We start from the raw sequence: 27,004 nt of genomic DNA, 5'->3' as shown, positions 1-27,004 counted from the left end.
ACCGTTAGTTTGGTTGAAACATATAAATAAACCATTGTCCATGCATTATGTGGTGATCTGACAAATAAAATAATTTGTCATTTTGTTTCTTAGCTATAGCAATGATCTAATGCAATAAAACTTTGATTTAGAAGTCATTTTTCCAGATTCAAATAGAAGTGTTCATCTTTTATTTATTTAGGAGTGGATATATTAATGGGAAGGACTATCCTGTGTACATGGTTACGGTCATATGTACCATATTTATTTTCCAATTACTCACTTTCCATGAGATTCATCTGATAATAAGTTGGTACCAACTTTAGTGCCATGTCAGCTGAGCTGTGGTCTCACTGTAAAAATGTGGGAGTTTACTATTGATTTTGAATGAATTCATTTGGCCCACTCCTTGTAATTCGTCTCAAAGTAAAAACATCCATTCCTTTTTAGCAATATTAAACCGGATCTGATATAATCGTTGCGAGTGCAAGTGATGTGATATGCTAAAGCAAGGTTTAGAATTATTGCCAGTATTTAAGATATTTTCCATTAGCAAAACCTAAACCCTAACATCCTCTTATTGGAGCAAGACTGACCTTCTTCAAAGCTTATATCAGTTGGAAAAGCAATGGCAATCCTTGCAAAAAGCCTAGTCATCGATAAAAGAGAAACATAGAGCGAAAACCTCACATTGAATTTGCCCCTTAATTGCATTCTCCCAAATGCTTTTCAACTAAGCTTGTAGAGGAACTGCCACAACTCCAACCGTGACTTTAGCAAGTGAATCCTCTTTTATATTTATAACATTCAAATTAAAACCTGATTAATAAAATAATATTTCTTTACAAAAGACCCTGGTATCCTCCTTTTTTCCCTTTGAGTGAATAAAATAGGGCACAATGCCACTTGTCATCTCCATAAGGAAAGAGCTAGCCTCTAAATTTGTAGAGAAGACCTCAACATTGTGTCCTTATCCCAAAAAACCTCAAAAGGTGACATATGCCTTTAAATGTGTGACAATGGATTAAATAATGTGTCCTCTTTAGTTGGTGGTCTGCACTCATATAAGCTATATTCTTCTCTTCTGGAAACTTTCCAGTTTTGTCCCTCAACATTCTCGTAGATGTTTTCTTCCAAATTGTAGGATATAATTTCAGGTGTAATTTCCAGCATTATTTCTCAGTGTGCCCATAAATCAACACTGCAATGATTGCAATGATTCCTGGTATTGTCTTTTGAGTCACTGAGCAGTGGTGAAAGTCCTATTTCTGTTCGTTTGCTTAGGATATTTTTGATGTTAGGTACCTTTCCTTGGTTTTCCATTTCCCCACTTACTGTTGGTTTTCTGTTCTTGTACTCAATAAATAGAGCCTTCTTACCAGCATCATTAAGGTTCTTTACTTCAAATGGGGTAAATTCCTTTATGATGTAGCCATGTAGTTCTCCTCAATTTTTTATCAACGTTTGAGGAACTTCTACTTTGAGATTTAGCAAGCTTGCTGATTTCTTATATTCAGTGGTGTAGTCCTGAACAATTTTTCTTGTGTTTGTGAAAATATCACAATTAAATGGATCTTCTTGATATCCAATATCGTAGAACTAATCCTTCAACAGCATTTTGAATGTCTCCCATGATTCTATTGAGGGTCTCCTTTGCTGCTTCAAGGATTGCATATAGATGTCTCACCTTAAAGCATGGTGGAAGATAACGAGGAAGTCCTCAAATTTAGAAGGTTTCAGGTTGTTTACGGCTTGCAATGGAGTCCTCCAGAATCTGTCAGGGCACCGGGAGAACCACCATCCAATGCTGCTATTGCACTTGTAAGGTTGGGAGGTAGAGTAGCATTTATGGGTAAAGTAGGTGATGATCCCACTGGTTATCAAATGGTTCTCACAATGAACAAGGAACATGTCCAAACTCGTGGTGTTAAATTTGATCCTTATGCATCCAGAGCAGTTTCCTACATGAAGGTAACCCGTCGGGAAGGAAAATTAGGAATGGAACGTGTCAAACCATGTGCAAAAGATGGTTTTCACATTTCTAATATTAACATCGACTTACTGAAAGAGGTATTCTTATAGTCATCCACACAAAATGTATACTTCTAACTTCTTCTTTTTCCGCAACATTTTCCTTATCTCATGTGCTTGATTAGTTTCCATTTTTATATATTTGACCTTTCCCATTTTTTATATTTTTTTGGTTTGGCCCAATTTTTCGATCATCTTACAGAAGCAGACTGCTTTGTAATCACTATGTGCTAATAACCATAGGCTGGAGTTAAATGCTTTTTATCTGTGACTAAATATTTAAAATTTTCACTGCATGCCACGATGTTTCATTTCAATTCCATGGTTCTTCTTGAAGAATCTATGCATGCCACTCTTTTTTCTGCAATCAAAATGTCAAAAGAATTTGGGGGAGTTATATTTTTTTATGTAAACCTCCCTTTGCTACTTTGGAGGTCTCGAGATTAGACAAGGAAACTTATCCAGAGTGCATGGAATGAGGCAAATGTCATTGAGGTAACCATGCAAGAATTGGAATTTTTTATTGATGAGGATTATTTTGAGCGAAAGAGGAATTACAGGCCTCAATACTATGCACATTCCTATGAACAGTCAGTCGAAGAAAGAAAAAGGCAACGACGACGGAGGTGTTATCATTACACAAGAGAGGAAATTGTGTCGTTATGGCATGATAACATGAAGATTTTGTTTTTCACTACTGGCACCTTTCGCATACATTACTACACACCTACATTTGAGGGTGCAGTAATAGGAACAAAAGATGTTTTGGTCACGCCATTCACGTGTGATAGGACTGGTTCGGGTGATGCTATTGTAGCAGGTAGTCATTGAATGCAGTCAGGTTGCTCAAGGATCTATCTGAAGAGTTCTTATACTTCTAATAGAAGGGTGATATGTTGATATAGAGTTCAACATTGTTAGTAACTGTGTATGTATTCCAGGCATTATCAGAAAGTTGACTTCACAACTGGAGCTATATGATGATCAAGTGCTATTGGAGAAGCAATTAACATTTGCTATTTGTGCTGGGATTATCGCACAATGGACAATTGGTGCTGTCTGGGGATTCCCAGCTGAAAGCGCAACATGGAATCTAAAGGAGCAAGTATATGTACCTTCCTTGTGGTAGGCTATTTAGAGGTTTAGCATAGCTCCATTGATGCTGCAAGGTAATGTATTATTGTATTAAGGTACCTTTTGTCTCGCTGGGCACTACATCATGAACTTTGTCTTTTAGGTTCTTCTCATGGGCATTGCTTTTGAGGATTCGATATCCAGCTATGGCACATATTTTAAGAGACAAATTTATGGATTCTCACAATTCCTGTCAATTCCCTCTGTACCCTTTTTCATTTTAAGATGTTTGATATGATAAGTTTGTATATTTTGTTTCCATGTTATTGATTTAGTCATAAATTAAACAACGAGTTAAGGAACACATAAGAATCCGCTACTATCAGTCATCTGTAATTATAATTTTCTTCGAGGTACATTCCTTTTCTTAGATCTCAGCAAGTCTGCTAGATTTGTGCACGATGTTTTTAGTCATTCTATAATTATTTCACTTTTTGTAAAATCAGGTTTCAATGTGTAGGCAATAGCATTAATGGAGTCTCTGTAGTTATCTTATTGAAAATGTGTTGTATTGAGTTTTTTAAAACACTGGAGAAAAGCAAATCTGTTACTAGACCTGGTTGGGTCTGAGGTGCTGGGTTTGCCAAGTCGACTTGTTCAGACTCAGTGAGTCAAATTTTTGCTTGTTTTCCCAGTGATTTTGTAACTGTTGGGTCTGAGGGCATGGCATGTCCTAGTCAGACCCAGTTGGGTCTGCCAAGTTGACTCACCCAGACATACCAAGTCAAATTTTTGGGTAACCAGTTGTTGACTGCATTGTGACTCTTAACTTGTGGGCTTGTGCAAATTATTTTACTGATGCACAGCGCCAAGCAACGAAGGATGTTGGTGTTATTTCTGGCTTGAATGTAGCTCGTATTATCAACAAACCCACAACTGCAACAATAGCTTTTGGCTTGGACAAGAAGGGTGGAGAGAAAAATATTGTTGTTTTTTATCTTGGCAGTGGAATGTTTGATGTCAGCGTTCTGACTATTTACAATAGAGTTTTTGAGGTTTTGGCTACAAACGGTGATACCCATCTTGGAGGTTATTTGTCTGAACTCTGTCTGGCAGTTTTACATTACGAATTTGAATACGTGCAGATTGGTTATCATTGACTTTTTTGGTTGGATTTCAAGCTTTGAACTTACCAGGATATACACTAATATGGAGGTGAGGACTTTGACCAAAGGATAATGGAATATTTCATCAAAATAATCAAGAAAAAGCACGGAAAGGATATAAGTAAGGATAGCAGAAATGAAATAAGACATTCAATGTGTTCCTTGTAATATAGATATAAACAAAATATCTAAAGGAAAGTAATTGCACAATGATCCAGTCCAAGAAAATAAGGTTTTCCCCAACCCAATTAACTCTTCTAGAAAAATTCAACAATTCCAATTTAATAATCCTATCGGCCTCTCCTTGTACCTTTTGGGACAATTGCTAGTCACACATCACAGAAATGACGATTAACCAATGACGTCATTCAAAGCATGGTATTGTTACGCAAAGTCAATGACTCGTAATAATGATTGAGCGTTCATGGCCCACGTGTAAACATCAAACATAATTAAGTTTGTGGGGGTTGTCCAATGGATAACATGAACTTACCCTACCGTGTTTTGGGTTTCCTCTATATTATGATGTGTGTAGATGGTGATGTGTTATGTTAGTCAGTGAATGTAGTGTAAACCTCAAACATTTTTTTTTATGGGATTAGTTGTAAATTGATTTCAAACACTAAAATTCTAGAGGTCGGAGTTGGTGATGGGACTTGCATTTATATTACTTGTAATTCTCCTACACTACACGTATGGGTGACACCTTGAAAGATTTGAACACGGGGTTGTCCCATGGAAAATTAGCACTTACACCGACCGCGTTTTGGGTTTCATCTATGTTAGGATGCGTGTAGATGGTGACGTGTTGTCTCAATAAGTCAATGTCATGACGTAATGATGTCGTTCAAAGCCGACCATCTTAATCCATAGACAATTTAATCGTATTTTTTTTCAATTTAATATGATTTTATCACTAAAATTTAAAAAATTAACACAATTTTATTAAAATTTGTTACAATTTTAGGTATATTGTTTTAACAAAACCAAGTCTTGATACTTGAATAATCTACTTTAAAAATAAAGATGAGTAATTTAAAAATTTTGAAGAGTGAAAATTGATTTGAAAATGTAGAAATTTTGGAGAGTATTATTAGTCCCTGCCTTCGGTAGGACTATGACGATCGATTAATCGTTGACCGACTATTAATCTTGCTTTGATCTAATATTTTTTCCTCAGTTTTTTGTCTTTAACCAAAGTTTCAATTGGCAATTTGTATTCCCCTAAATTTTAACCAAACTTCAACTTTCGAACTCTTATTGCGAAAGTCCCTTAACCTGATGTTATTTTAGGCATTTTAAGCATAGGCAAAGTTTGAACGATGGGCAAAGTTTTTTTAACCAAAGTGTTTTTAAAGAAAGTTTGAATAGTTTTCTTAAACCATGAACCTGAACTTGAACCCGCTTTGTTACACGCAGGGAACCTCTATTACACGTGGTTTCCCATGAGTGTTGCCACGATTCACTCCCTTGAGCCCTTTGCTACATGTGGCCTCTATGAAATTAGGGAGATGGCAAGCAGAGATCTAAAGATGCAGAATAATGGATTAAAAAATCATGAACTTCAACTAGCAGGAAGCAATTGAGCATCCCCTATCCATTCTTGTTCATACCATTCTAATGTGAATCTATTGCTACCCCAGTTCGATTCAAACTCGTTCTCCTAGGCGCAGAGCCAAGAAGCAACACCTCCTAGCAGGAGAATTCTGCCATGCTGCCATTGCAACAGTTCGACGAGAATGGGAAATTTTTTAGTGTCCATAGTTCGGTAGGGAGGTTGCCGATCTAAACACCGCTAAGCTTCTCTCATGTCGCTGCTTCACCGTACAAAGCAAGGAGGGTGGGAAAGGCTTATCACCAGTCGTGGGAAAGCCAGTTGTTTTGAGCGTGCAAGAAAGGAGTTAACCCAGCAAGTAGAAGTCAGGTAACCCAAACCTTGGGTAAGATGAATATATTAAACCCTTGATATTTTACGGTTCGAGTCCTGCCCCGCTTGGAAATAAATAAATGCATTGTGTAGCATAAGATGTATTATAGCCATCGCCCTTTACTTTGGTCCATCTATAAGCTCTGGGATAGATTCTGCAGTCGGTGCTTTGACAATATCCCTACACTTTATTAAATTATTTCTACAAATGGAGTACATATATGCCCCTTGTTATAGGATTAAATAGTTTCTCCATTATTAGTTTTAGTTTAACCCCATTTATTTTATTATATCAAGATTCTCGAGTCATTTTTTTTTTTCATTAAACTATTATTATTTTTTCCAGTTTAGTTTCGTTTAACCCTGTCTATTTTATTATATCAAGATTCTCCACTTGATGTCTTTCAACAATGAGCCTTTGGTGACAACTTGATGTCTTTCAACAAAGAGCCTTTGGTGATGAGTCCAAATTAAGAGAAGCATAACTTGAAGACTACATGCTCACTAGTTACAAAGAACAAACTTTGGTTCAGGAACACTAAAGAAATCTCTTCAAGTTGATAATGAAATCTCCCACAATGAATTTTTCCTAAGATTCAAGGATAGGCTAGAGAAATATCTTAAGGTTGATAATAAAATCTCCCACAATGAATTTTTCTTACGACTCAAGGATAGGCTAGAGATTGAGATAATAAAAACAGTCCAGTTAAGAATTATTTTATAAATTAGGGTGCATAATATTATACCACCGGTTGAACTCCTGGTAATGTTATAGCCCACACATTCCCTCCTATCTTATTGCCTATCGGGTTCTCCATCCTCAGTGCTGGAGCTAAGGCCTTCACTGCTTACTGGAGCTACTATCCATTCACCCATCAGGTAGGAAAATGAAGAGGGTAGCTTTCCCTGCTACTTCCGAACAACTATAAGAAGGAGGGGAATTCCATCTAGTGGGTGGGAGATCCCTGCATCCCGAGCTAGCAACATCAAGGAAACATCAAGGTCAGTGTCAACCATTAACAAAGCATCAATACTAGTTGCAGTAGGACAGGAAAAGGTTGCAAGTGAAAGGGAAGAGTTCTATCTTGTGGATAAAGAAATCGCCTTTTGATTTTTTCATTAATATTTATGAGATTTTTTTGTGTGTTGATTCTCTGCTCTATGGCCCTATCTCATGCACATGTAGTAATGGAATTCTTTTGTACACCTATATCCACACAAGGAATATCGTTATAAGGAATATTTCTCTATTGTTTTTTAGTATTAACCTAATATTTACCCCGATTCCACACGTTTCCCTGGACCCATGCATCCCCCATCCAAAGCAGAGGAGGAAGAAACACCAGCAGAATATAAGAGAGAGACAGATATGGCAACAATTCTTAGTACTGCCTTCAGATCAAAAGAGGGTTTATATCTAGTTGACCAAGCATAAGCACCAATAGCATAAATAATAGGGTGGCCTTAGGAAAGACACGAGAGACAAATGGAGAAAGCACAAATACAAAGCCAAATAAAGATAGAGGGACATAACTCGTTAGAGATGCAGATCTGCTTCCAGGTGTCGATGCATATCCCATTCCAATCTAATCTTTCCTCTGATGAATCACATCGTGCTGCAGCAATCACCCAATCGACTCTTTCTAGCACCTCGTGTCTGTGTGTTCTTGATTGGACAGTGCCAAGCTAAGATCATCTCGAATATCTGACACATATCACCCAGACATAGAAAATCACTTACATCAGGATTATTTGTCATCTGAATTGACAGGATAGCCCTAGAAACATGTGATTTTCATTTTTTCAATAAATAGAAATTCATTTATAACCTTTTGAATTGGTCTTTTCAAATTTGAACTATTACGCCGATATCGAAAATATATGTGCATTTAATTCGAGTATAAAATTTGTACAATCAAGCATTTGTACATTTAATTTGAAGTATGTGGATTTAATTTGAAGTATCTGTTTTAGGTACTAAGGTCGAAACAGTAACACGTGGCATGGCATACAAGTTCGCTCTACTGAACTAGTCTATAATCAAGTTACCGTGGGAGATTTAGCATACCTCTTTCTTGGAGAATCCAATCTTGATCAGACTTGTGGGATTAGAAAGAGGACTCAAAGGGCTACTGCAAGACGATATTTCAGATATTCGAGACCCGCAATTACAGAGATACAACAGATTCAATATTGAGCTCTTACAAAGTGAAAAAAAGGTGTGTAGTTTTTTTTAAATTTTTCATAAGATTGGTTTGAAAAATTAGTTTGAAGGAATTCAAAGGGAATAGTGAAGAATTATTAGCATTAATTAATGCCCCGAAGAAATAAAATGGAAACACCTAGTAAGCAACCTAAAATCTCTAGCATGACTCGTGAAGAAGAGGAAGAAATGCAATATGATATATCAAAATTACAAGAACAAGTACAACAAATTTCACTCTCACTAAAGGTAAATGAAGCCAAGATGAATAGTGTGGAAGCTAATATGAATGGAATGCAAGTTAATATGGATGGCGTGGAAGCTAAGATGAATGGCATGGACGCTAAGATGAATGGCATGGACGATAAGATGGAAGAATTGAAGATAAATTTGAATAAGTTGCTACAAGAAATGGTCACTAACGGTTAAAGGGTAGTAAAGGAAACTGATGATGAGAAAAAAAATAAAATCTAATGTTGGATTGAAGATCCACCATGTTCCAAAAATCAATATGAGGAAGTTTGATGGCAAGGATCCCGGAACATGGATACTACAAATGGAGCAATTTTTTTATCTCCATAATGTGCAAAACACACAAAAGGTGTGTAATGCAACTTTATGTTTGGAACCAAATCAGTTTGTATGGTATCGATGGCTTTGCTCTCATAAACGAATTGTCACTTGGGCAATTTTTTACAGAAGAAATGATACCACATTATGAGGATACAAAAAGCAACACCTTTTTTAGCCAATTGATAAATCTCAAACAAAAGGGTTCAATGATGGAGCACATTGAGGACTTCCAAAAATTGAACATAAGGGTAAAAGATATTCCAGAGGAGCATATGATTGATGTGTTCATAGGGACTTTAAAGGATAATATCCAACATGAGGTTCGCCTTTGGGAACCTGATTCATTGGAGAAGGCATTAAGCTAGCAAGAAAAATGGAAAGCAAAATTATGGAAACCAAGAAACCTACCACTTACAACTATAAAGATGGAAGTGTTGTTGCCCCAAGCCTTCCACAACCTACAAGGTTGACACCACAATAATTGGAAGAAAAAAGAGAAAAAGGGCTTTGTTGCAGTTGTGATAGCAAATACCCTAAAGGTCATAAGTGTGATGAGAAGAAATTATTCTACATAGATTGTGAAGAGGAGGAAGAAAAGGAACAAGAAATGTCAAAAGAAGAGGATATACTCCAAGAACAAACCCTAGATAAAGAAGAAATGAATCCAACCATATCTTGTAATGCATTGGCTGAAATTACCACTCCTCAAACTATCAAGATAAAAGGACATATCCAGAAGAAAAAGGTAATAGTGTTTATTGATTCAGGAAGTAACCATAATTTTATTCATTGTAAGATAGCAAAGGAGTTGAATTGCTTCCTATATCCAGCACCAGAGTGTCAAGTGATGGTTGCAAGTGGAGGAACCATAAATTACTCGGGAAAGTGCTATAATATCAAGCTATCCATAGGAGAATATGTATTGAATAGCCCAATGCTTTCCATTCCAATCGGTGGTGTTGATGTTGTATTAGGAGTCCAATGGCTACAATCCTTGGGTACAATAGCTTTTAATTTTCAAGAACTTTTCATGAAATTTTGTGTGGAAGGAAAGGAAGTTGAATTAAGTGGTATTGTAGGGAAACCGGGAAAGATAATCAGCTCTAACAGTATGACAAAGATTCTAAAAAAGGAACAATGAGGTGTAATTGCACAATTATGTTCACTAGAGGTTCCCACATCGAAATCATCTATTTCTCCAAATCTCCAAAAAGTCTTGGACAATAATTCCAAGGTATTTGAGACTCCCAAAGGTCTCCCACCTATTCGTGATCATGATCATGTTATTCATTTGATTCCAGGAAGTGTTCCTCCAAACATCAGGTTGTATAGATATCCTTACGCCCAAAAGAGTGAAATTGAACATATGGTTCCAGAAATGCTAGAGCCTGGTATAATTCAACCTAGTCAAAGTTCTTTCTCTGCTCCAGTAGTATTGGTGCACAAGAAGGATGGATCATGGAGGATGTGTCTGGATTATAGGGAGCTCAACAAGCTCACTATTAAAGATAAATTTCTCATTCCTGTCATTGATGAATTATTGGATGAATTGCATGCATCAATTTACTTCACCAAGTTGGATCTTATTTCAGGCTATCATCAAATCAGAATGAAGATTAAAGACATTCTGAAAACAACATTTAGAACTCATGAGGGTCATTATGAATTTTTGGTCATGCCTTTTGGCCTTACCAATGCACCTTCTACATTTCAAGGTTTGATGAATTCCATTTTCAAACCCTTCCTTAGAAAATTTGTGTTAGTATTTTTTGATGATATACTAATCTACAACAAGTCTTGGAAGGATCATGTTGAACATGTTAACAGGGTGCTCAAACTATTGGAGGAGAAATAATTATATGCAAAAAGATCCAAATGTTTCTTTGGAGTATAGGAGGTGGAATATCTGGGTCATATTGTATCTCATGAAGGTGTTAAGGTAAACCCTAGCAAAATTAAAGCCATTAAGGAATGGAGAATCCCCACATCCCTAAGGCATCTGCGAGGATTTCTCGGGTTGACAGGGTATTATCGCAAGTTTGTTAATAATTATGGGAGAATAGCAGCACTTCTAACAACATTATTGAAGAAATATGCATTTTCATGGACTCCAGAAGTAACAAAGGCCTTCAAACATCTTAAAGAGGCAATGTGCCAAGCACCGGTCTTAGCTACGCCGGACTTCACAAAAACCTTTATTGTGGAATGTGATGCTTCAGGAAATGGAATTGGTGTTGTTTTAATGCAAGATGAAAGACCGGTTTCTTTCGAAAGTCGTCCAATCAAGGGAAATTATTTACACAAAGCTATTTATGAGAAGGAAATGTTGGCAATATTACATGCACTTAAGAAATGGCGACCCTACCTAATGGGAAGACACTCAAGGTAAAACCAGATCATGATAGTCTTAAATACTTTTTAGAACAAATATTATCCTCTGAAGAGCAACAAAAATGGGTCACAAAGATGTTTGGTTATGACTTTGAAATCATCTACAAAAAAGGGAAGCAAAATGTTGTGGCAGATGCACTCTCAAGAAAGTATGAGGATGTGGAAGCATTGTTGTGCTCCATTTCTATTATCCAACCGGATTGGACAAACGAAGCAACGGAGGAATGGAAGAATGACAAAGAAGTGTGGGCACTCATTCGAATGATACAGCAAGATCCTGGTACATCTAATACATTTAGCTGGAAAAATGATTCGTTATGGTACAAATATCATTTATAGCTATGTAAGAATTCCCAACTCAAACAAAAGATTCTTATGGAATTGCACACTTCTCCCTTAGGAGGGCACTTAGGATTTTTAAAAACTTACCACAGGGTTAAGAAGGAATTTTTTTGGGATGGCCTTAAATCGGATATTCAAAAGTTTGTGGCGAAATGTTTGGTTTGCCAACAAAATAAAGTTGAAACAATTAAAACCCCAGGCCTATTACAACCTTTATCCATTCCAAGCCAACGTTGGAAGGAGGTTTCAATGGATTTTATCACAGGTTTACCCAAGTCCGAAGGAAAGAGTGTCATCATGGTGGTAGTTGACAAATTTACCAAGTATGCACACTTTTGTGCATTATCACATCCACTTAAAGCCAGTACAGTTTCTACTGCATTTATGGAAACAATTCAAAAGCTACATGGAAACCCAGAGATTATTGTAAGCGAAAAAGATCCCATTTTCATTGGAAATTTTTGGACATAATTATTTTCTTGTCTCGGTACTCAGTTAGCTCATAGCTCATCTTATCATCCTCATTCTGATGGGAAAATTGAAATAGTAAACAAATGTTTGGAAGGATATATTTGTTGCTTTGTATCTGATAAACAAACACAATGGGTCAAATGGTTGCCTCTGGCTAAATGGTGGTATAACACTTCCTTCCATACTGCAGCAAAAATGACCCCATTTATGGCACTTTATGGATATCATCCACCATCTATCACACCATATTTAAGAGAAAATTATAAGGTTCAAGCAGTGGAACATCACATCGAGCATCAAAAACAAGTTCTCCAACTCTTAAAGGATAACCACACATTGGTGCAGAATAGAATGAAACAACAGGCAGATCAACATCGCAGTGAAAGAAGTTTTGATGTAGGTGACTGGGTATTCCTACGGCTACAACCATATAAACAAATGTCCCTCAAGCAAGCTAAGAAGGATAATAAATTATCACCAAAGTATTATGGTCCGTACAAGGTGTTGCAAAAGGTTGGTACTATGGCATACAAATTGGATCTTTCTACAGCTTCCCGAGTGCACCCAGTTTTTCATGTTTCATGTTTAAAGAAGGTTATAGGTGACAAGCTCCCAGTTCAAATAATATTGCCAGAACTTGATGAGGAAGGAAAAATCGTATTGGAATCGGAAGCAGTCACAGAAACAAGAACTCGACAGCTACGAAATCGATCAATTTCGGAGTATCTCATCAAGTGGAAGAACTTATGTGCTGAAGATTCCACATGGGAGGATGAGAATTTTATACAAAAGCATCCAGAACTACTCAAGCGTTGAGGACAATGCTTTTCGAAAGGAGAGGGGCATGTTAGGATCATATAATAATAGTGATTCCCCCATTACTAATGTCATTGTATCCCTTATTGTTATTATTGTGCCCCTATTGTCCCCATATTGTTATTAGTATGCCCCATAGAAACCCACTATTGTTATTTTTGTGCCCTTATGTTATTACTATTATGTAGGCTTGATTATATTGTGACCCCTTAGACTCCTATATATAGAAGGGAGGTTTAGTCATTTGTATCATCCAAGAATTTTTCATTTTTATAATGTAAAGGAGGTTGCCCCCTCGAAGAGGCTAAATTCTAAGGCGTTGATCTATCTTTTCTATCTTTTTGTGAGCTGGTTTCCTAACACTCACTGATTGGACTGTTCCATTGAGATATTGTGAAAGTTTATGCATTGAGAAACATCTAGCAATCTGCTCCTTACATGTTTGCCTAAGAGAATTCCTACTTCTATTAGGTAGTATTCCTTACACGTAGCTTGACAAACCAACGTAAATTCTCTATAATACTGAGGGGCTCTATGACACCTCACTAAATGTCCCTTTCAATTAAGGCGCTAAAACCCATTAACAGATTTTTGTTGTTGCTAAAATTCATTTAGTTGAAACTTGAAACCATGATCATTGATCCCTGCTAAAACAAAGAATAATACAAAACAAAGAATATCAGAGAATAATACAAAACAGAGAATATCCCTTTGTACTGCCGCCATTCAATAAATAAATTCACCGTAGATCAGTATCAACATTTTAGCCATCACTTGTTGAGTTTGGTTTTTTTCCCTATTATCAAATCAAAGATGTGCCTTATTACCACAAGAGTTTAATCATTCCAGTCTGGAGCCTAGAAGATGAGATAAGATGATAAATTTGAAAGGTTTTGGATTATTCAATAAATATCATAAAAATTTCTTAGATATTTTTTTTTTTTGTTGGGAAATTTGGTAATATTTTTTTTTAACTGTGATTTTCTTTTTATCGTTTTAAACAAATTTTCTAAAAAATCTGTGAAACACTATATTTTTATATATTAAAAAAGTTGTAAAATGCTATATTTTTATATATTATATATCTTACATTTATTGTTAATTAAAATTAAAAAAAAAAAATACAAAACAAAGAATAATTAGACTACGTTATTTAATGAAGGAATTGTATTACAGTGGAGGGTGCTATAAAGGATTTGGGTTGGGCAATAATTAAGTACAGAATCAACGCCAACAACTACTAATGGCATCTTTTAGTAAACCACTTATATCAAATAACTTGCATTAGTGACTTTGAGTTTGGTTTTTTCCCTATTATCTAATCTAGGATGTAGTCTAGAGCCAGAAGATGAGATGAGATGATAAGCCTGAGAGGCTTTGGATTATTTAATTAATATCATAAAAATTTATTAGATATTTTTTATTTTTTTGGGAAATTTCGTAATATATTTTTTAAAAATTGTGATTTTTCTAATTTTAAACATTTTTTCAAAAAGATCTTTAAAACACTATATTTTTATATATTATATATTTTTAATTTACAAATACATTAAATGAAACTTGTACAAATAAATATTAAAAATCATATAATAAGCAGTTTAAAAATAAAACCGTCATAAAAAATTCTCTAATGAGTAAGATCACCAGTCAAATTTAACCCCTGGGCGCAGGGTTGGAATTTGGATTTCTCTTTATCCGTCATACAATTTTTTTTTGACGTTTTGGGTCCTTATGCTTCCCGTCAAGAAACGTTATGTTTAAAATTTTACCCTTCAAGAATGATGTTATCATAATAAATTAACCCTTCACCAATAAAGTTTTGGTTAAAAAATTACCATTCAATAACATAATTATGTTAAAAAATTTCATATATTTATCCTAAGGAAAAAAACCAAAATTTCAAAAAACTCAATTGTGGAGGTTTCAACAAAAAGGGTTGAACATCTGAAATTTGCTCATTTCAAATATATAATCAGACCTAGGTAAAATAATTAATGGTTGTCCATTGCATATATTTAAATTATCATTTAAAACCAACAATTTACATTATGCCACATGAATATTTAGATGCTTAATAAGACTAAGTTCCATGCAAATTCAGAAATAATTTCTGACATTATCTAATATAATGTTTGATACAAAATATAAATATATGACACCTTAGAAAGGCATAAGAATGTACCACCATCTTCCAACCATCCAATAAGAGAAATACATTTGGAAACAAATTATTAATTCATACATATACATATACATATACATAATGTATATGGTTTACTCAAAAATCCAATTACACCAAACTAATGTCACAACTTACAAGTTTCTAAATTCCATTGCTCCAATGATAATAAAAGCAATCAAATGCTTCATGTTGCATGAAAGTTATGCATTAAAGCAAAATAAAGAGGAGAATCACATATATGTGCAAAAAAATCTCCTTTCTATTTAAATGCATCTTGAGATAGGACTATCAAAATCCGACCGGAAGCCTAACAAAATCCGAAAAAACAAAGGCCTATAATAGCCAGTTACATGTCCACAAAATTACATTCACTCTCCGAAAGTGACTGTCTATCAGAGAATTACTCAAGTCGATTCTCGGTCCATTGAAAGTGATACTATTGAACATGAGAAAGTAGAGGATCCTGAAAATTGGAACCCACCAGTTTTAAGTTTGAAAGAAATTTATTCGGTTCCATCTCTGTTCAGTCTATCAAGAAAAAATTGGCTTAAAGAAGTTGAATTGAAGATTAAGATTTCTGGTCTATCTGTACAGATATTTGGTTTGAGTTTATTTTCTGATGATGAAATCAAAAAATTCAAAAAATATGTCCAAGAGAAAAAGTTTGCTTATTTTCATTTTGGAGGGATAAGGATAGTACTAGCCCCACTATTTCTCCATGGTCTTAATACTCCATGTATATCTGAAGTTTTTGATACCCGACACCAGAACTATGACCATGCTCGTATTGGAACCATATTAGGAAATCTGTCTTCAGGTTGTCAGTATGGTACCATTTACCCAGACTATTCTATCAGTTTGTCCAATGTCCATTTAAAAGACTGTTGGAAATTATTAGTTGGTGTCCAAGGTTTAGAAATGGTTGAAGATAGCGAATATCTTTCTGTGTTAGTCCAAACATCTTTCCAACTCACGAACACTATACATCCAAAGTTAAAGCAACCAGTGTTAAAAGATTGTGTAGCCGAAGGAGTCAGTAACGCTCAAGTGGAAGGCATTCCTTATGACAAAGAAGCCCTTCCAAGTGACTGGTATATTCAATACAAATCTCTGGCATCAACAGACACTCCAAGACACAAAACGAGAAGAATGTCTGTAATTGATGGTCGTGTTCAAATATTACTTGATAGATCATCCATACCTAGACCTATCTTCATGCCACAGAAACATGTTTTACCAGCCATTCCAGAATCCGAGCAACCATTGACCAGCGGTCGTAAATCTTTTTCACGAAATGTATATACCCATCCATCACAAGAAACCACTGTATCTATTCCATTAGACCAGTTCTATATTCCTGAAGAAAATCCATTCCTTGCTATTAATAAGATGTTTAGAACATATGTATCTAATTTCTCCCCCATAGAAGAATTTTAGTATGCAAACCATAGATATGTCAAAGGTGGAAAATGGCCACCAAAAACTAAGTTTTGTACTTCTTCTTCTCAATCCAAACAGCCACCCACTAGAGCTGATTGTGCACCACTACTTGAACATAATTCCCAAAATCCTAATGATCTTGACCAGATCTATCAAATAGGAAACTATCTGACTACCTGGTGTGCACACGCCGAAGATGTCCTTAATGATTTGGGTTAGCAATCAGATTTGATAAATGCTAATCTTAGGCTACTCTATGAAGAGCAACAGTCTGAGAAAGTTGCCAAAGAAAAAAGAGAAAGAAGAAAACAGAAGAAAAAGGCTAAAGAAATCCCAAAGTTCACCATTGATATGAGCACTCCCAACTATTGGGATAAAGAGGAAGAGGATGAAGATACAGAAGAAGCATTCACTGCCACTAGTGCAGAAGAGTCAACTTCAAAACTTTCTGGTAAGTTGACTAATGTAAAAAAGGAGGCATATAAAGCTGATAAACAATTTTCTTCAAAGAAAGAAATTATGACTCTAGATCAGGCAACCTCTAAATTTCCTTCTTTTATCTTACACTCTATCAATAACCAGAACAAAGCTCATGTCTTGAAAGAAGTCTCAAAATACCCGCGCATTGAAGAAGATTTATATGCTGCAAATTCCATTGGGTATATTCTTGATTTAGATAATTCATCCAATCCTGAAGAATCAATCAGGATATGGATTGGTGCTCTATATCAAATGCATGTCACCACAAAATTAGATAATATTTCTATCATGGTCCTAGCAGAGAAAAGAATGGTCGGAATTGTATATGATTGGTGGATAGGACCCTCAGATGAAGAAAGACGAGCAGTCATGGAAGCAGGACTGGCTACTCTAGAACTTTTATTGAAAACTCAATTTGTACCTGAGCCAGTAGATGAGAAAAAACAGCTCCTTACAGATCTAAGCCGTATGGAATTAAAGGATCTAAAATATCTTGACCAATTTGGTAAAGTTTTCATGGAAAAGGTCTTTAAGGCAAATCTTTCCAATGACATTGCTCAAAAAATTGCATTTTTGTCCAAGCTTCTCGGTAATCTAGGAGATCTTATCATGAAAGATCTCAATGTTCAAAACAAACGAATCGACCAAATCTATTGGGTTGATCTTCTTTTTAGGTGTACAGAAAAGGTTAAATATTTGTGCTGGCAAAAGAAAGCACATGATATTACACTGAGTTCAGAGGACTGCAAAACAATGCTACCCTGGACACCCTTTAAAAAGAAGAAGAAATCAAAGAGATATGGAAAATTCAGGCCCAGAAGAGTCTCCAACCCCAGGAAGCCTTTCAGAAAATTCAAATTTCTGAAAAAGAGAAAGAATCCAAGAAACAACAACTGTTGTTTCATCTATAAGCACCTGGGTTGGGCCCTAACCCAAGGAGACTCGGTATCTTAAAATAAAATTAGACTGGAAATAAAAATGATTTTCATTAGTGAACAAATGAATCTATGCATGAAGTTGGGTTACACTTTCTCGCAAGCAAGGGAACATTTTGGGTGAAAAACAACAACTTCATTGAGCCATTTTAAGCACTTTATCGAACAATATTTGAGCCCTCAATCAAACTATTTTAGGGCTTAAAGATAACTTGATTGAGCGTTAAAAATACCCTTGATCAAGCTCTTGTGTAACCTAAGGTTATCTAGGAGCTCAATCAACCCATGTTTTTGAACTTTTCGACAAATACAACCTAGGTGTGAAATTAAAATAAAAATAGAGCAAAGAAGAGGAAAAGTGAAAACATCTACTCAAGCAGAACCATTCAAAGAATGTATACAAATAACCAGGTAAGATCATAGATTGGTGCAGGATGTGAGCGAGAATTTAGGAGCTTCTTCAAATTTGCGCAAGAAAAGGAGATCAACTGAGAGGTACACTGGCTACATGGCTCTAAATATTAAGCTTCTAGAGACTGAGCCGTCCTCTTTTGAGGAAGTAGTTGAGTAACTTGTTTGGGTTGATGCAATGGTAGAAGAATATGGATCCATCATGAAGAACAATGTTTGGGAAGTGGGCCTAAGACTGATGGATAAATCAGTTGTGGGTTCGAGATGGATCTTCAAAGTTAAGAATGGAGCAGACATAAGCATAGAGAATTATAAGGCCATATTTATGGCCAAAGGATTCTCTCAAGTTGAGGGAATTTACTATGAGGAAACCTTTGCTCCCGTAACAAGGTATTCATATATTATATCAATTATTGCATTGGGTACACAGAGGGGGTGGAAGATCCACAAGATGGATGTAAAAACAACATTTCTCAATTCTATTATTGAGGAGGAAGTGTACGTAGAGAAATCAGAAGGTTTTGATACATTTGATCTATAGTCTCATGAGTGTAGACCCCGACGAGCATTATACAGTCTCAAACATGCACCCCAAGCTTGGTACACTCGAATTGATAGTTATCTCACTAGATTGGTCTTCACCAAAAGTGAAGCAGATGTGAACCTCCATCATATTTTGGTAGAAGGTTAATTTCTTATCATTGTTTTATATGTTGATGATTTAATATTAACAAGTGATGAGTATACTTGTCATCTCTTGCAAAGGAATTTGAGATGAAGGACATGGGTCTCATGCACCACTTACTCGGGTTGGAAGTGTGGCAAGGTGATGGGGAATTGTTCGTGTCTCAAGGAAAGTATGCCACCAAGGTACTGCAAATATTTCTCATGGAGAGTTGTAAGGCCATCGAGACACCTCTAGTGACTAACTGAGGAAATAGGATGCCACTTTAGATAAACATGTTGATGATACCATCTACCAGTAGCTAGTGGGTTCACTGCTCTATCTCTTGAACACATGACTAGATATGTGCTATGCACTTAGCCAGTTGATTCAACCTATGATTAGGCTAACCAAATTGTATTGTAAGGAAGCAAAGCATGTCTTATTGTACCTTAGAGGCATTCCCTAGTATGGATTATGGTATAGATAGATAGAGGGAGTGAAGTTGTGTGGCTTCATAGATGCATATTGGGAAAGGAGTCCATCAACTGAAAGAGTACATCAGGTAGAATTTTCAGTGTTGGGTCCACAACAGTTTCTTGGTACAATAGGAAGAAAAGGTCTATGGTGCTCAACTCGACATAAGTAGAATACATGGCTACAAGTCACGCATCATGTGAGACGATCTTGATGAGAAAGATACTTATGAGACTGTTCAGTTAGATGATGGATCTAACTATGATCTATTGTGATAATCAAAATTTTATTAAGCTCTCTGAGAATCTGGTATTTCACGATCGATCTAAGTATATAAATATTTGATATCATCATTTACGGGACTGTGTGCAAAGGAGGATAATGTTGCTATAATAAATTCTTATAGAGGAACAAGATGTTGACATCTTGACAAAAGCTTTGTCAAGAGTGAAGTTCGAATTCGACATGTGCAAGATAGGAGTTGTTGATAATCCCTTTCTTCCTAAAAGTGAGTGTTGAGAAGTGTAGCAAGAAAGTCTCAATTTGACTTTGCCTTGGGCAAATTGAAAAAATTCGAATTTCCACATGAGCAAACAACTTGGAGGTAGTTAACTAAGGTGACATGGCTCTTTTCACACAATTAACTTAGTAAATTCGAGTTAAAGGGCTTGGAGGATCAGTTATGCATGTGTGATTGTTAATTTATAGCAATATCATTTAGTTATTTCCAATTGTACTCAGATAAACTAGTTCTAACAGTTAATTGAACTAGTTGGAGGTCAGTTGTGTAGTGGGACAATAGTGTAAGTCATATATCATACAGTTAATTGATCAATCAACCAAAAATAGCTAGTGAATGCAAGGAATTTGAGTTCCTCAATTGTGGTGGATATTCCAAGCTAGCGTAACATCGGTTGTAGACTAGTCTTGAGTGTACAAGTGTTGTATGCAATAAATGATCAATCCTTGGGAATTACACGAACATTTTGGAGGAAATTCCTAAATAATAGGGGTCAATTTCCTCAATGTTTTCACACAGAAATAGGAGCTCAAGTGGGGGTAGAAATTGACTAAGTATCGTTCAGAGCTTCTCATTGAACAAAGATATACGTTATTCACTTGCAAGTTGTGCTCAGAGCGAGCAAGCAATTGTAATACATTCTCTATTCATCTTATTAATGCAAGGAAGCTCAAAGGGTTTTAATGAGTTGGTTTCCCCTAGATAAATCTGTGTACTTTTGTATGTGATTGATGCATGTTTGTGAATTAATTTCCGCGGAGTAATAGAGTATAATTGTGTCTCTTGATTTAGATTAACTTTCTTGAGCACTTGCAATTCTATCACCATATTTCTACATGAGATTCTTGCCATACTCAACTTCAAATTGACACATGTTCCCTTTAAAATGAAAATAAAATATTTTCTAAATAAAAATGTAATGTGAACTATAATAAATATATCTCATTCTCACTACTGGGTTAGTTAACATGAAAAAAATGTAAATGTAAACATGAAAATATGTAGATATCCATGTGAATTAAGATAAGTTTGAACCTAAAAAGATTTGATCCCTATCGGAGGTTGCTAAATTCGTGATTAAGATAGATCTTTAATATTACAAAGCAGTATAAAGGAAGTTGGTAAAAATATTTCATTCTCACTCTGATTCATAAATATTTCAACAATCATATGAATTAACATAATTTTCTAGAGAAAGAATGTAATTAAAAGTACAAAGAATACTATATTTTAACTTTAGAATGTGAGGAAGTTGTATAATTCTTTTACTTTTTAAAATATTTATTATGAGAATTAAACAAACTATTTGAATATAGTGCTAGCTAATTTATTTCAATATCAACTTAATATGAAAGAAATTAAAAAGAAAAATATTTTAATATTTATCATAATAAAGAATTTCAATGTTGGAAGAAAATATTTAATTATATATTACATTTTAACTATATATATATATATATATATATATATATATATATATATATATATAATGTATATATATTGTATAAAATAATTGAAAAAATAAGTTCTTATACTTAGTATATTTTTTAGGAGTCTCATTATTTTAGATTCTAAGCATTTCTCATATTTTTCAAAATGTAATTTTTTTTTCAAATTTTGCACTTAAAAAAAAGTTTTGACTTAAAGATATTTGATTTCATCAATACTTATTAAATCTGTGATTAAAATTAATATACTTTGGTAAAACAATCCAATTTATAAAAAATAATATAAAATAAAGTTAAACAACTTATTAAAAGGAAAACAAGTAATCATATTAACCCTGAATTTAGAAAGCAATACATGAAAACTAAAAATAAGCAGGCAATACATGGCGGTGCCTTTTACAAACTTTCATCAAAGAAGAATAAACCTGAAATAAATGATCAGCATTCCCAATGGTTATAACGAGCAGCACAAGCAAAAATGAGCGATAAGTACATTTTAATTTTATTTTATTTGAATAAAGAAAATTAAAATTTATTATTTTTTTAAGAAATGTAAAAAATTTACCATTCCATCATTTTTATTTTAATTATAAATTTCAAAAATTATTTTTATTTTGATTATAAATTTTAAAAATATTCCAAATAGGATTTAAATTTAATGTTATTTATGTGAGAAATCTCTTCATTCAAAACTAGCAAGCAGAGAGTATATCCAAAATTGAAAGATAGTAATTTCTTGGATATGAAATTAAAATACTATGATTACAGGAATATCAGTCATCTATCGACTATCTCAGACATGCAATTCATTCTTTGATGGTTTTTCTTTAATTCGAAGGAATTAATAAGCATTTTAACGATTATTTAATTATGCTCCATTACATGTATTATGGAGGTGGAAATAAAATTTTCAAAATATAAATTAATAAAATAATTATAAATTTGTTTTTTTAACAATGTTAAAATATATATTTTATAAAATTAGAAGTTAGAGAATACATTAGTTAAAGCTCAATTAACTAATATTTAAAAACAAATGAATTAAAAGAATCTTACTTTGATAAAGATTAATAAAATAAATGGTTTATTATAAAATAAATAAATAAATTTAATATTATATTATTTATTTTTAATTTTTAAATCTACATAAATATTAAAAATAATATTTTTTTTTTCTTAATTATCATAGAAAATAAGTGATAAAAGCTCTGAGATTATAAAAATTTTATGTTTCATTTAAAAAAACAATTAGAAATCACAAAAAGGCGAACAATAAAAAGTTAATGCAATTTAAAGTTTGGAAATCAAAACCATTACAGTCGCGTATGAGAGCCGTCCGTTGGTGCTCAACCTGGGATACGTTTTCTTTTAAAATTAAACAAACAAGTTCCTTTCCAACATAAATATTTTTTCCTAAATTTTTTATTGATTACGTAGTATTCTTTTTGTTTTTTTAATATATAAAATTAAATTAATAAAAAAAATGAAAGGAATGTTACTCGAATTGGAGCTGCTCCATAAACATCGATCAATTAAATTCGTAATTAAGTTGTAGAGATAAAATTCCCTTTGACGCATTGCAGATGAAAGTGTTAATAGTACTTGGCATATTAGCATATATTACATTTAATTAGAAAAATTAATAAATATCAAGCTTAATTACATAATTTTATTTTTAATTAGGGTATGCAAGTTGATATTTAAAATTTTATTTTTATAAGGTATGCAAGTTGATATGTAAAGATGAGTGTTGATTAAATTGGCCATTTGTGATGGACACATAATAAGGGAAGGCGCCTTACGCAAAAGGAAAATATGGAATTGTAATTGTAATTGTAATTTGTGTTTTTTTAATAAGGTAAGATATTAATTTAAATTTTTAATTTATTTTGTGATAAAAAAATTATTAAAGTTATTTTTTTTATATTTATATATTTATGAAAAAATAAAATAAAAATAATTTTATTTAAATTTTATATTAAATTAGTTCATAAGATTTTTTATTTACTAAATAATTTTTTTTAATGATATGTAATTATTTTTATATATATATATATATATATATAATATTTTTAAATTAAAAATTATAATATTTTAGGAACTATTTTACTTTTAAAATTGTATATAGAGAACAGTTTAATTAGCAATTGTCATATCACAAAGTATGGTATAAAATATAATATTCACAATTTAAAGCCCTTATAAATCATGTACTACACATATAACTCATATATATATATATATATATATATATATATATATAGTTTGGGGCCCTAATTAGCACTCCATTGTTTTTTCCATTCCACCTCTTTAGTCTTCCATTCTTTTGTTGGAACATATTTGCATAGGATTTTGTCTTATTTCTAGCCCTATGCATCAAATTCCGTCCTCTCTTTCCTCCTCTTCACTTTTACTACAACTCCAATATATTAAACTGCTTATTTTTGTGTGCCGACCACTGGAACCAGACATTTCTCTTTGAGATTAGCCCGTTTTACCCCTTGAGCATTTAGATCCATATATTCTCTTGATTTTACCTTGATGAAAGACCATTGAACCAAGCCCCCCTTCATTATCATTTTCAAACTACATGACAATTGGAGTGCAACAGAAAGCCCCACTGATAATATTCAAAATCACTCCTCTCTTAAGATTTCCTAGGCACTGGTCTACAATCAACCTAGAGGTTGTCTCTAGGAAGTTGCTATATCACCTGAATCACTTGTGTTATAAGTGCTAGAAAAAGCGACAACAATTCTCATGAGGAATATGCCCCTAAAATCAATCTTCAGCCTTGGTTAATAGAATGTCAATGTTGAAATATCTAGTCAATAACGCAATAGGAATTTGGTTCTACTTAGTGGCATACACCCAAATGTCATTGTCTATTCCCACAATTGTAGATAGACTAACATAGTTGTATTCAAGGTTTATGGCTAATGTGTGTTATTCACGTTTCGCCCGGTATATAAAGTGGCATTTATTTATCACATATAAATGGTTTAAGATGTTTATATTATATTTTTATCCAAATAAATTACCCTCACAAAAGTTGAGATAACATGTGTATAGAAAAATCACTCCATATCATATTTCCATTTTCATCTCACTCCCAACCCCTTTCATAATCATCATTCAAGAAAAGGCCATGTCAAATCTTCTATTCTCATATGTCTACTAATCATAAAAAAAAATTAGTACCATAAATAAGCATCATTTACATTGACACCAGAAATCATTGTCGTAAAGTAGAGAAAATAAAAAAATAAAGTATTATTTCCCCCTTTAGATGTTGATGCCTATACATATCTATGAAATATATGTACTACATAATTTTACACTCTATTATGACTAGCAGTTGCAAAAGAAATATGTCATTCTTATTTCCACGTCATATACATGTTTTTATCTCATTGATCTTATTTACATGCATATACGGTACCCTTTCCTTTCACTATATAGCTCCCTTGTGTGTGAACAAATACTCTAGCATTTGCATGAGATATGATTTTAAATAGTCCTTATTTTTGTTGATCCTATATTTATGTTTGATGACTACATAACAACATCATTTTGATTACAACACAATATGAGATTTTTCAATAGAGGTTCAAGAGGGAATAGAAGGGGGGCATAAGAGAACTGACATGACATAGAGAGATGGTAGACGTAAGAAGATTGGATTTTCAATCCATTTCAATATAGATTCATAGGAGTTTAACCAATTAACACAAATTGGTGATTTGTATCTTGGAGCTCTCCCTCTTCCCACACCACATGCATATCAAAACATGCCTCTGCCTCACCTAAGCATAGTATAATTTCTTGAACCTCAATCCAATTAGTAGCAACAAGCCCAAAACGATGGATGGGAAGTCAATCGCATCAGGTTGACCTCAGGATTTGCTGATTGGACCACCTTCTCTCATCACTCTACACATCCTAACATTGTTTCCCATCATATACCCTCTACTCTATCTCATACTATATCACTTCATGTGCAACAACCTTTGAACTCTTCTATGTAGTTGGTAGTAGGTGTTGAAATTCATCATTGATGTCAAAGGCTGTGCAAACGAAACAAAAAGTTACATATTCAAATAACACATTTCAAAATATTATTTTTTCAATTTTTGATGCCCATTTTTTATACCCTATCTTTGAAAAAAATATATGGTTGGAAAGCTTATTCTAAGACCATTCTAATGTTATATGGAGCTTGTGATGTTTTGGAATGAAAGTGTTACTATGGTACTACATCCACATCAACATCTCAGAATTCTCGGTGGTTGGACAGAAGTAACAAGAACATTATCCCGCAGTTTAAAGCCACTCAACTTGAAGGTTTGTCCACACCAACAATGGTGCAACTTAACCCACTTGTTAGTCAAGGAATTGTTGTTGAAAAGGAAAAATCTTGCAACTAACAACCTTGATGGTCAAAGAGAAGAAAACAAAAACTAGCTACCCTAACCCTAAACACAAAATTATAAACAAATAGTAGCAAACCAATCACTTCTTTAAGGTTTGGACCTTGGATTACTGTAGCGCCTCAAATGCACGTAACTTATAAATTAAAGAAAGGAAATTGACTACAATTCACTTTATGTATGAACAATTAAATAAATGATAGCCCTCATATTAATGTCAAGCATTAAATAAATAAATGAAGAAGTGAAGAGGTGAAGGCATTTTGTATATTTAATGTTTCTCAATAGTGATGCTTTAATTGTTGTTTGATATACTTATATTGTGATATAAAAATCTTAATCATTCATATGATATGCCTTATTAATTCATAATGAATAAGACTTCAATATACAACAATTGAATATTGTGAAAAAACATTAATTGACCCCTCTTATTCAATAATTTTAGTTAAACAAATGAACTTATAAGGTTTGAAATTGTGACCTCCAAGTTGCATGACTAGTGACTTTACCATTAAACCACATGAACAACTTGTGTAATTAACCCTTTAATCATATGGTTAAATTTTTGTATATGTATTTATTTTATGAAAAAGAAACCTTAATTTATTATGTAAAAAGTGTGATTATACTTATTAAAGAATAAAATTATTCTTTTCACATCAATCAAATGTTAAAAGAACATGTATCCAGCTAAAACAAATTATTAAAATGAAACATAAATAAAATATGTACAGAAGTGGAACAAGATTAAGAAAAGATGGCTAACTAAGTAAATTTTAAATAAACTAAAAGTTAGGACATTAGTACACACATTATTTACATAAATTAGGGTTAGTGCAAGAAACAATAAAATGTGGTAAAAAGAGAGGAATTTACATAAAATAAAATAAAATAAATCACTTAAATTACAAAATTTTATGACTGTAAAAAAGGAAATTAAAACATTTATAAAAAGGACAACAAAAGTAAAGTTTGAAAATAAGAAAACATAAGCCTAGATGCCAAAGATCGTTGGAGAGAGATTTGATAAGAAAGGAAAAA

At 33.6% G+C, this 27,004-nt stretch overlaps 1 pseudogene; it reads left to right on the top strand.

Annotated features, from left to right (window-relative positions):
• Window positions 1–1,674: 1,674 nt before the first annotated feature.
• Window positions 1,675–3,139, top strand: LOC149200541 (fructokinase-like 1, chloroplastic pseudogene; annotated as a pseudogene).
• Window positions 3,140–27,004: the final 23,865 nt, after the last annotated feature.

This window comes from Pinus tabuliformis, chromosome 2_1 (genome assembly GCF_031772625.1).
Source record: "Pinus tabuliformis cultivar Carrire ecotype Pingquan chromosome 2_1, CPIR1, whole genome shotgun sequence".
In the NCBI taxonomy this organism is placed as follows: Eukaryota; Viridiplantae; Streptophyta; class Pinopsida; order Pinales; family Pinaceae; genus Pinus; species Pinus tabuliformis.
This window is presented reverse-complemented; position numbering and strand designations above follow the sequence as displayed.